Source organism: Patella vulgata, chromosome 2 (genome assembly GCF_932274485.2).
Source record: "Patella vulgata chromosome 2, xgPatVulg1.2, whole genome shotgun sequence".
Classification (NCBI taxonomy): domain Eukaryota; kingdom Metazoa; phylum Mollusca; class Gastropoda; family Patellidae; genus Patella; species Patella vulgata.
In genome coordinates, this window is record NC_065880.2 from 63,920,151 (window position 1) to 63,928,880 (window position 8,730).

Below are 8,730 nucleotides of genomic sequence, written 5' to 3' on the forward strand. Positions count from 1 at the left end.
CATTTTTTGCCTAGGGTAAGCAGAGATAAGCAAGCTGATTTGTTGATTCTTTAGGGCACGATCACATTGGTTATAATGAATGGAGGGCGATGAAACTCTTGTCAATCGAGAGGCTAATAGCTGGCCTGTTGTGTGAAATCATTGTATCATTTTTTGAAAATGTCCGGGGTAGCCGAAAAAAGGAGATCGAAATCCAAAAAGTCGTATTTTTACGATTTGGGGCATTTTTAGAGGTCGTGTAAAGTAAAATAAAGCATGCATATACATATATTATTGATATTAAATATATCATATAAAAAACTAAACAATGAATCAGCTGTCATTGACCTGAAAAGAAAGAAAGAAAACTAGATCTGCATAGCAGATATCAAAGCTTTCATATAAACTTCAAAAGGGGTTATTAGAATCTATGAATCATCAACCACTCTGACGGATGTAGAAAGGAATATATTGTTACTAAATCTGTTGTACTGTTTCTTGTTATGGTAAAGAAAACATGAATACAACTATGAGATTTGTATAGAATTGGCATTAATCAATATATTTATTGTTTAATACTACATGTATATTATAGATACAAAGTGAATTAAATGAACCCAATTACATGTACTTTATATAAGCAATGTTTTTTTATTCATCGTTACTTTGAAATCACATTATTTTCATTGATGATAAAAAGGTTGTATTTGTACCGAATCCAAAAAGTATGTTGTATGACATTGCATTATCTGTACCAATTATTTATTTGCAAACCAATATACAATGTTTATTTCTACTCCAATATATTTGTTTCAACCCATGATAGTTTATTCACTCTTCTCACTTAAATACAAGAATAACACACGATTAAATTACTGAAACAAGTAATGCTGGTAGATTATAATTTGATATTGTATACCATTTACTCTCTGTTAGATAAGGCGACGTGGTAATCTGTTAGATAAACATACATGGAAGTATATGTTAGATAACTACAATTTATGATATATTTTAAACCAAGGAAGTGGCCTTTCTAAAAATAAAAAAAAATAAAGGAAAATATATTTCATACAATTGTTATACTGTTACTGTTATCGTGAAGAAACATGATTGTTTATTTAATGTTGTTTATGACAAACATGTAATCATGTACATTTTTTAAATAAGAACAATTATGCTACATGTATGAATAACTCTCAAAAATTATGTTTTCATCAATCCAAGTATTTTTTTTATTTGTATTACTTGATTTATACTGAATAAAGATTACACAAACATACAAAATGGTGTTGGCTGTGTGACTGAATTCCTCGTTGAGAAGTGGTATCGGGTGTCCCATAGAGAAGAAGCAAACCCTCCTTGTGATACACTTGTGAACATTTTAAAAGACCCATTTCGCTGTGTTCCAGAAAAATCCCCATTATAGCTAGTGCATTACATGGTTGTTGTTGGGGGAAAGGTGGGTCTTTTCTATTGGCAATGATTTACTTTTTATAGGCCCACATTGAAATGTGGTCGTATATTGTCGTCGCCCCCCTTTTGCTGTTAATATCCGATTGACTTTAAATTTATACGCAGTGTTTAAGGTCATAAGACGAAGAAGCCTTTGATTTGCTCTGCCCAGGCAACGTTCCTGTGCTCCGATTGCCTTCAAATATGCACAGAATGTACCTTGGGATTCTAGCTATCACATATTAAAAATAGAAGAGTGTTGGATTCCGAGAACGTTCAAAATAAATTCAAAACCTGCCCCCAACAATCAAAGGTTTTTTGCTTAAAAAATTGCCGTATTTTATCGAATTTTTATTGTTCTTGATATCTGAGGATTTTTCTCAATTTAGTATGTGATAAATATCATCGCGGCGCAGCCAACCGCTAGAAATTCCAGAGATTTGGACCACCGGAATGATGCCTCAGCAGTCAAAAAAGGTCAAAATAGGCGATTTCGGTTTTTAGTGTCGATACATCGTTACGGTCATTTTAAAAAATTGTCTTTTAAGGATAATGTGTATAGTACCAGTACCTATCACATACGGAAGAGGCGATAAAATCTCTTTGCATTTGCAATTTCAAAATTAATTAAAACCAATATTAAATTCCGAAAATCGTTTTTTTGCTAAAACATTTTTTTTTTTAATCGGATCAAAATGGGAGTAAGGCACAGAGTCCGGGGTGGTAATGGGCGTATTGTGTCCAAATTTCATGGTTTTCGGACAATCGGTGCCGGTGTCACGGCGAAATTCCACTTTTTTCCCCCTCATGGAAGCCGTAAATTGACTTGAAGCCAGGGTCCTTGAAGTTGTACAGCTGCACCCGGTGACCGATATTTATTTAACGGGGAATAAGTGATAATTCATATTATAGCAGTAAATAATTAAAATATTTCATAGGGATTATAATAATATCTATATCTTGTCTGGGTACAGGGTTAAAACCAATATTAAATTCCGAAAATCGTTTTTTTGCTAAAACTCTTTTTTTTTAATGGGATCAAAATGGGGGTAAGGCACAGAGTCCGGGGTGGTAATGGACGTATTGTGTCCAAATTTCATGGTTTTCGGACAATCGGTGCCGGTGTCACGGCGAAATTCCACTTTTTTCCCCTCATGGAAGCCGTAAATTGACTTAGAAAAAAAACGACGAAAGGCAGGTGACAAGAACAAACGACTTGAACGAATGCAGGTATCACCTTGAAATTTTCAGGGTACCTAGGTACCAACGTGAAAAGTTGCTCGCCGGAATTTAGTACTCATGGTACCTTTGGTTCCAGCGTAGCGCATGCGCGAAGTCAAATCCAGCTAAACTCGAAAACAACCTTGTCGGCACGGAAAACATCAAAGGAGAAATTCGAATAAAAAATGATACAATGATTTCACACAACAGGCCAGCTATTAGCCTCTCGATTGACAAGAGTTTCATCGCCCTCCATTCATTATAACCAATGTCATCGTGCCCTAAAGAATCAACAAATCAGCTTGCTTATCTCTGCTTACCCTAGGCAAAAAATGCTCATCTTTGAACTCAATCATGACATTGACCTAGTGAACGCCTACACCAAGTTTGAACATTCTAGCTTAATTAGAAGGAGAGTTCTTGTGTTCCAAAGTCCCGGCCCTTCAAATTGCTTCTATTTTTCATTTTCAATTCAAAATGGTGACCATCACGTGACCGAAATCAAAATTCTGATCCGATAGATTTTTAGGCATTCCTTCCAGGATTCCGAAAATATGACGCCCGAGTCTGTAAGTAAAATAGCAAAAAAGCCTTTTTGATTTTTCACGTTTAAAGATGGTGGCACTTCCGGTTCGATCGACAAACTCCATATTTTGTGTACGAATCAGTAATTACTTGTCTAGTATCGAATTTTTTTTTTAGGTCATTCTGACCTATATTTCGACGATTTTTTTGAAAACTTTGATCCTTAATTTCACCAAGGGGAGATAATTTAGAAAATTTCCAAGGACATCATTGAAGTCGCATTGGCAAGATCTACTAACATTCTAAATTTCACGAAAATCGCACAACTATTAAAGAAGTTGTCAAATTGGTAATAACTTCCGGTTCGAAATGACAGCGACGAATTTTCGAAATGTAAAAATCCGAAATTGCAGATTTGAAGTAAATGTTTCAAGATACTCAAAGAAAAAAGAATTAGTAAAATAGGTCAAATAGTCACAGAGTTACAGCATTGTAGGTCAAATGCATTCCTTCGTAAAATTCGGTGATTTCGGATTCGTAAAACGTTTTGAAAATATATTTAATCAACAGCCACCACCCATTTTTGGGGGGATAGGTAAAAGTTTCAGAACGATCCTATGGTTAGATTCTGAGAAATCCGATTTGTGGACAAAACACAAAAAAAAAATAACAATAATAATCTTAACAGAAACAATAAGCTTTCATATGTAATATGAAAGCTTAAAAAGAGTATCTGGTCTTACAGCTAATCTGGGATTATTTCGTCTGAGACAAGGAACAGTGGAGTGGGGGGGAATGGTGGCAAAAAAAAAATAACTTAAATAGAATGAAAGATATAATTAAAATAAATTGGATAGAGTCAGGTAAGAATAGTAGTAGGCATAAGGTTCAAATAAAGCATAGTATATTTATAAATACATTTTATAATTCTTTATTTCAAATCCATTCAGGGTGATATAAATTTATTCGTCCGGGATTTATTTGACTCGCGCTGTTATAAAGCGTAGGGAAATAACTGGTGATTGGTCACCATGGGCCAATCAGGAGCTCGTATTGTGAACTGCTGACCCGACCTTGAAAGTTGTAAACAACAACACACATGTGTAATGGCTGCGCCCATGAAAGAACGTGAATCGACTGATATTTCATCAAATTTACGCTGTATTATTCATTACCAAGGATTTAGAAAGGAACGAGAACAATTATTTACAAAATCTCGCTGGGATAAATTCCGTGAATGTGCCCATGAATGGCTAAAACTTGATGGGCGAGCGAAATGGATAGCTGAACAGGCGACTTCGGGTGATATAATCAAACAAGGAATTTATCGACGCGCCAAAAGATACTGGATTTCACCCAACATGCTACAGGCCTTTTACAGACAAATTCCGAATTGGGTCTGCCCGTAATCGTATAGATAAAGAAAAATTAAAATCCCCGGCTACAATCCAACCAGGGAATAGCGGGAGTGTAGACGATCTGGGACCTAGCTCTCCAAACAAATTACGCTCCTGAAGCAAAAAGAAAGAGTAAATCGGTGCTGCCTGTTGTGTGTATTATATGTAAAAAACGTGACAGATTTGTCACTGTTGGAGAAAATAGGAAGAAGGATGTATTAACACAGACTCAGACCCAAACAGGCTCAGGTAGGCCTAATGTTAATATTATGTTACTTACTAAATTTATAATTATTACTAATAAATATTAAATATATTCATCCTACAGTTTTTAATTATTGTGTTGTTGTTTTTGTTGTAAATGGAATCAGAAGTGCTACTGCAATCACTGTAAAATTGTTATGAAGCTAGCCAGTAAAGCCCTTTACCCCATTTGTTGATTTGGCACAGTCATTGGTTAAAGTGTTGCACATTTGCTTGCACAAGGGATGAAACATAGAGAAGTTAACTTGTTTTTTATTTTCTTGGCCCACTTGTAGGTGCCTTGCTAAGACGATCTGTCTCTAGACCATTTCCGCTCACACAAAGGATCTGAACTAAACCGCATGCCAGCCAGTTGACCAGCCAGGTACATGTACATGTAGGCCTCAACGTGACATTCCCTCCCCCACCCTTGAGCACAAACAACATTCAACGCTATATGGTGTATAATTTGTTTGCAAATTTGTTTGTAGGCCAACTGTTGAAAGCTGCTGAATTGAAAGAGGATGAAGATATTTTAAGGCATATCAGAGGGCAAGATTGTGTGGCCATTGAGGTCAGATATCACCAAAAATGTTATAGGCAATATACATGTACTGAATTTCTTAGACAGTTATCAGAAAGGTAAATATTTGTGATGTTTTTTTTATTTGTATTCTCCGCCTTCTTGCCACTGGTATTATTCAAATAAAACTGAACCATGGGTGAGTCCTGAAATTACTATGTTTTTGTCCAGTGGACGTTAAACCGCAATTCTCCTCTCTATCTCTCCTTGTACTGCTAATGCCTTCCTGTCTTCATTAGCTGGTTTCTGCATGAAAATAAGATGTTAACCCCTGTGTAAGTGTCTTTTTCCTCTGTTGTACGAAATTAATGAGAGTAAACCAAGCTCCAGAATTTTGTTTTAATTGTGTACATGTATATGTTTATTTATATTTTTCAGCAAAGATGACTAGCCCTCCGTCGAATATTAAACCACATACAATATATTCTGTGAAGATGTCATAAGAGAAAGAATCATAAATGGCCAGCAAAGTTGTCTTGTACAGAGAGAGAGAAATGGGGTTTAACGTCCACTCAACACAAACTAGGTCATTTTGGGACTAACATACGGTTTCAATTTTATTTCAATAATTCGCTTGCACGTATGGGTCTTTAGCAGTGAGAGGAAACCGGAGTGCCCGGAGGAAACCCACGAGGTTGAGAAGACGCCTCTATCTCCATGCCACATACGCTCACACCTGGGATCAAAGCCACAGCCACAAGCCAGAGGTGACCGACCAGCTAGAGGTCGAAGCGCGGCACTCTAGGCCATCCCAACCCCCCTTTCTTGTACAGACCTGTGCATGTGTAGTCAATGTGAAAATGAAAAAAAAACTGTTAAAGAGACCGAATTTGATGTTAATACATTTAGTGACAGTGATGATGATAATGAAGATTAACTTTGATGACATTTGATGTGCAGAGTAACTGTTTAATTTTGATTTTCAATGATTGTTTCACTTTAATAAATAATTTCACAACTGTTCATCCTGTTTTCTAACCTTTCCCTTCATTCCAGCCCAGATACACAATTATTTTTTTGTCCCCCGCCTTTCGAAGAAAGCAGGGGACTATTAAAATGGGTTCGTCCGTCTGTCTGTCCGTCCGTCTGTCTGTCCGTCACACTTTTTGGGACACAATAACTCTCTTCCTAATTGAGCTAGAATGTTCAAACTTGGTGTATGTGTTTATTAGGTCAATGCCTTGATGGAGTTCGAAGATGAGCATTTTCCGCTTAGGGTAAGCAGAGATAAGCAATTTGATTGGTTGATGCTTTGGGACACGATAACTCTCTTCCTAATTTGGCTAGAATGTTCAAACTTGGTGTATGTGTTGATTAGGTCAATGCCTTGATGGAGTTCGACGATGAGCATTTTCCGCTTAGGGTAAGCAGAGATAAGCAATTTGATTGGTTGATGCTTTGGGACACGATAATTTTTAATTGAGCTAGAATGTTCAAACTTGGTGTATGTGTTTATTAGGTCAATGCCTTGATGGAGTTCGAAGATGAGCATTTTCCGCTTAGGGTAAGCAGAGATAAGCAATTTGATTGGTTGATACTTTGGGGCACGATAACTCTCTTCCTAATTGAGCTAGAATGTTCAAACTTGGTGTATGTGTTGATTAGGTCAATGCCTTGATGGAGTTCGAAGATGAGCATTTTCCGCTTAGGGTAAGCAGAGATAAGCAATTTGATTGGTTGATGCTTTGGGACACGATAACTCTCTTCCTAATTGGGCTAGAATGTTCAAACTTGGTGTATGTGTTGATTAGGTCAATGCCTTGATGGAGTTCGACGATGAGCATTTTCCGCTTAGGGTAAGCAGAGATAAGCAATTTGATTGGTTGATGCTTTGGGACACGATAACTTTTAATTGAGCTAGAATGATCAAACTTGGTGTATGTGTTTATTAGGTCAATGCCTTGATGGAGTTCGAAGATGAGCATTTTCCGCTTAGGGTAAGCAGAGATAAGCAATTTGATTGGTTGATACTTTGGGGCACGATAACTCTCTTCCTAATTGAGCTAGAATGTTCAAACTTGGTGTATGTGTTGATTAGGTCAATGCCTTGATGGAGTTCGAAGATGAGCATTTTCCGCTTAGGGTAAGCAGAGATAAGCAATTTGATTGGTTGAACTGTTTGATTGTTCAATACTTTGTAAAAGATAATTTGTGATAAATTTATATGTGTCCTCTAATTATTTTCCTATTTCGGCGGGGGACATCAGCCTCACTGTTCGCTTGTTTAAATTATATCTACATGTATGTTTGTAATTTGACCATTAATCATATCCGAAATAGTAGTTCACAGCTACATGTACAGTTGTAAAAATACTGTAGTGGCTAATTGAAAGGGAACATGTATGTGGGTTTAGAATGTTTATCTTAGTGGAAAAAAATCATGTGGTTCAATGCTTATAAAGTGCTACTGATCTCCATTATTTCAAAAGCATATCACTCAACTACTGTCAAACATATCCCCTGGCTAGAATATGCTACAAATCGGCTCTAGCATGTTCCATACAAGCGATAATTTCTGAGCAAACATCCAACAACCAACCCTAACAGGCCCTTGAGATCCAACAAACAAAATAATTATTGGGCTTGTTTGCCCACACCTGGTCTTATGATTCATACAAGACCTGATAGTCTATCAATTACAGGCATTTGACAGAAAGGGAGATAATTCTTTTTTACCGTTAATGGATTTCCACAATTCTTTATTCACCCATGACATTTGTGTTTTGAGCATTTTTATTTACATCAAAATCTGTCCAATAAACTGTTCATTGCCAAGGATGAAGGCATGAGGTGTTTTACCAACTATTTAATTTTATGTCAACTTCAGAATTGTTAGTACACAAATAGCATTTATTTGACAATTTTGACGAATTTCATCTGGCCCTAAATCAATAAATTGCAAACATTTTGCTTGGAACTCCCAGATTTTGTCTTCCTGGCATCATAAGCTTTCCAAAAATGTATAGTTTTTCTTTTATGGAAGACCGTGTAGCGGAGTTGTGTTTCTAAGCTAGCTAGAAATTTTGGCTGCAGGCCTACACCTCCCAAGCTAAATTTCCCTCATGTCATCCTGTATAGCAAAGGCATATGCCTGTCTTAATTAACCCAGTACTAAACACAATTTACTTGTTTAATTTTTCCAGCATTTTTCAGGATAGCTGATGGGATGCGGGTCAAGTTATGCCACTTGTCTATTTAATTATTTACCAGTGAAAAATCGAATTAACTTCACCAAATTTTTACTCATTATAATGATTTTTTTTTTCTGTTCATATTATTTCTATGACATGTGACAGTGACTGTGAATATGAAAGCTTTAATATCTGCTTA

The 8,730-nt window shown here is 36.4% G+C and overlaps 1 long non-coding RNA gene across 1 annotated transcript; it reads left to right on the plus strand.

The window, feature by feature from the left end:
* The first annotated feature begins 4,142 nt into the window (after positions 1–4,142).
* LOC130010787 (uncharacterized) lies at positions 4,143–6,349 on the plus strand. The gene is made up of 3 exons (XR_008786065.1): positions 4,143–4,823; positions 5,309–5,459; positions 5,779–6,349. It is a non-coding gene; the product is annotated as an uncharacterized LOC130010787 (long non-coding RNA).
* Positions 6,350–8,730: the final 2,381 nt, after the last annotated feature.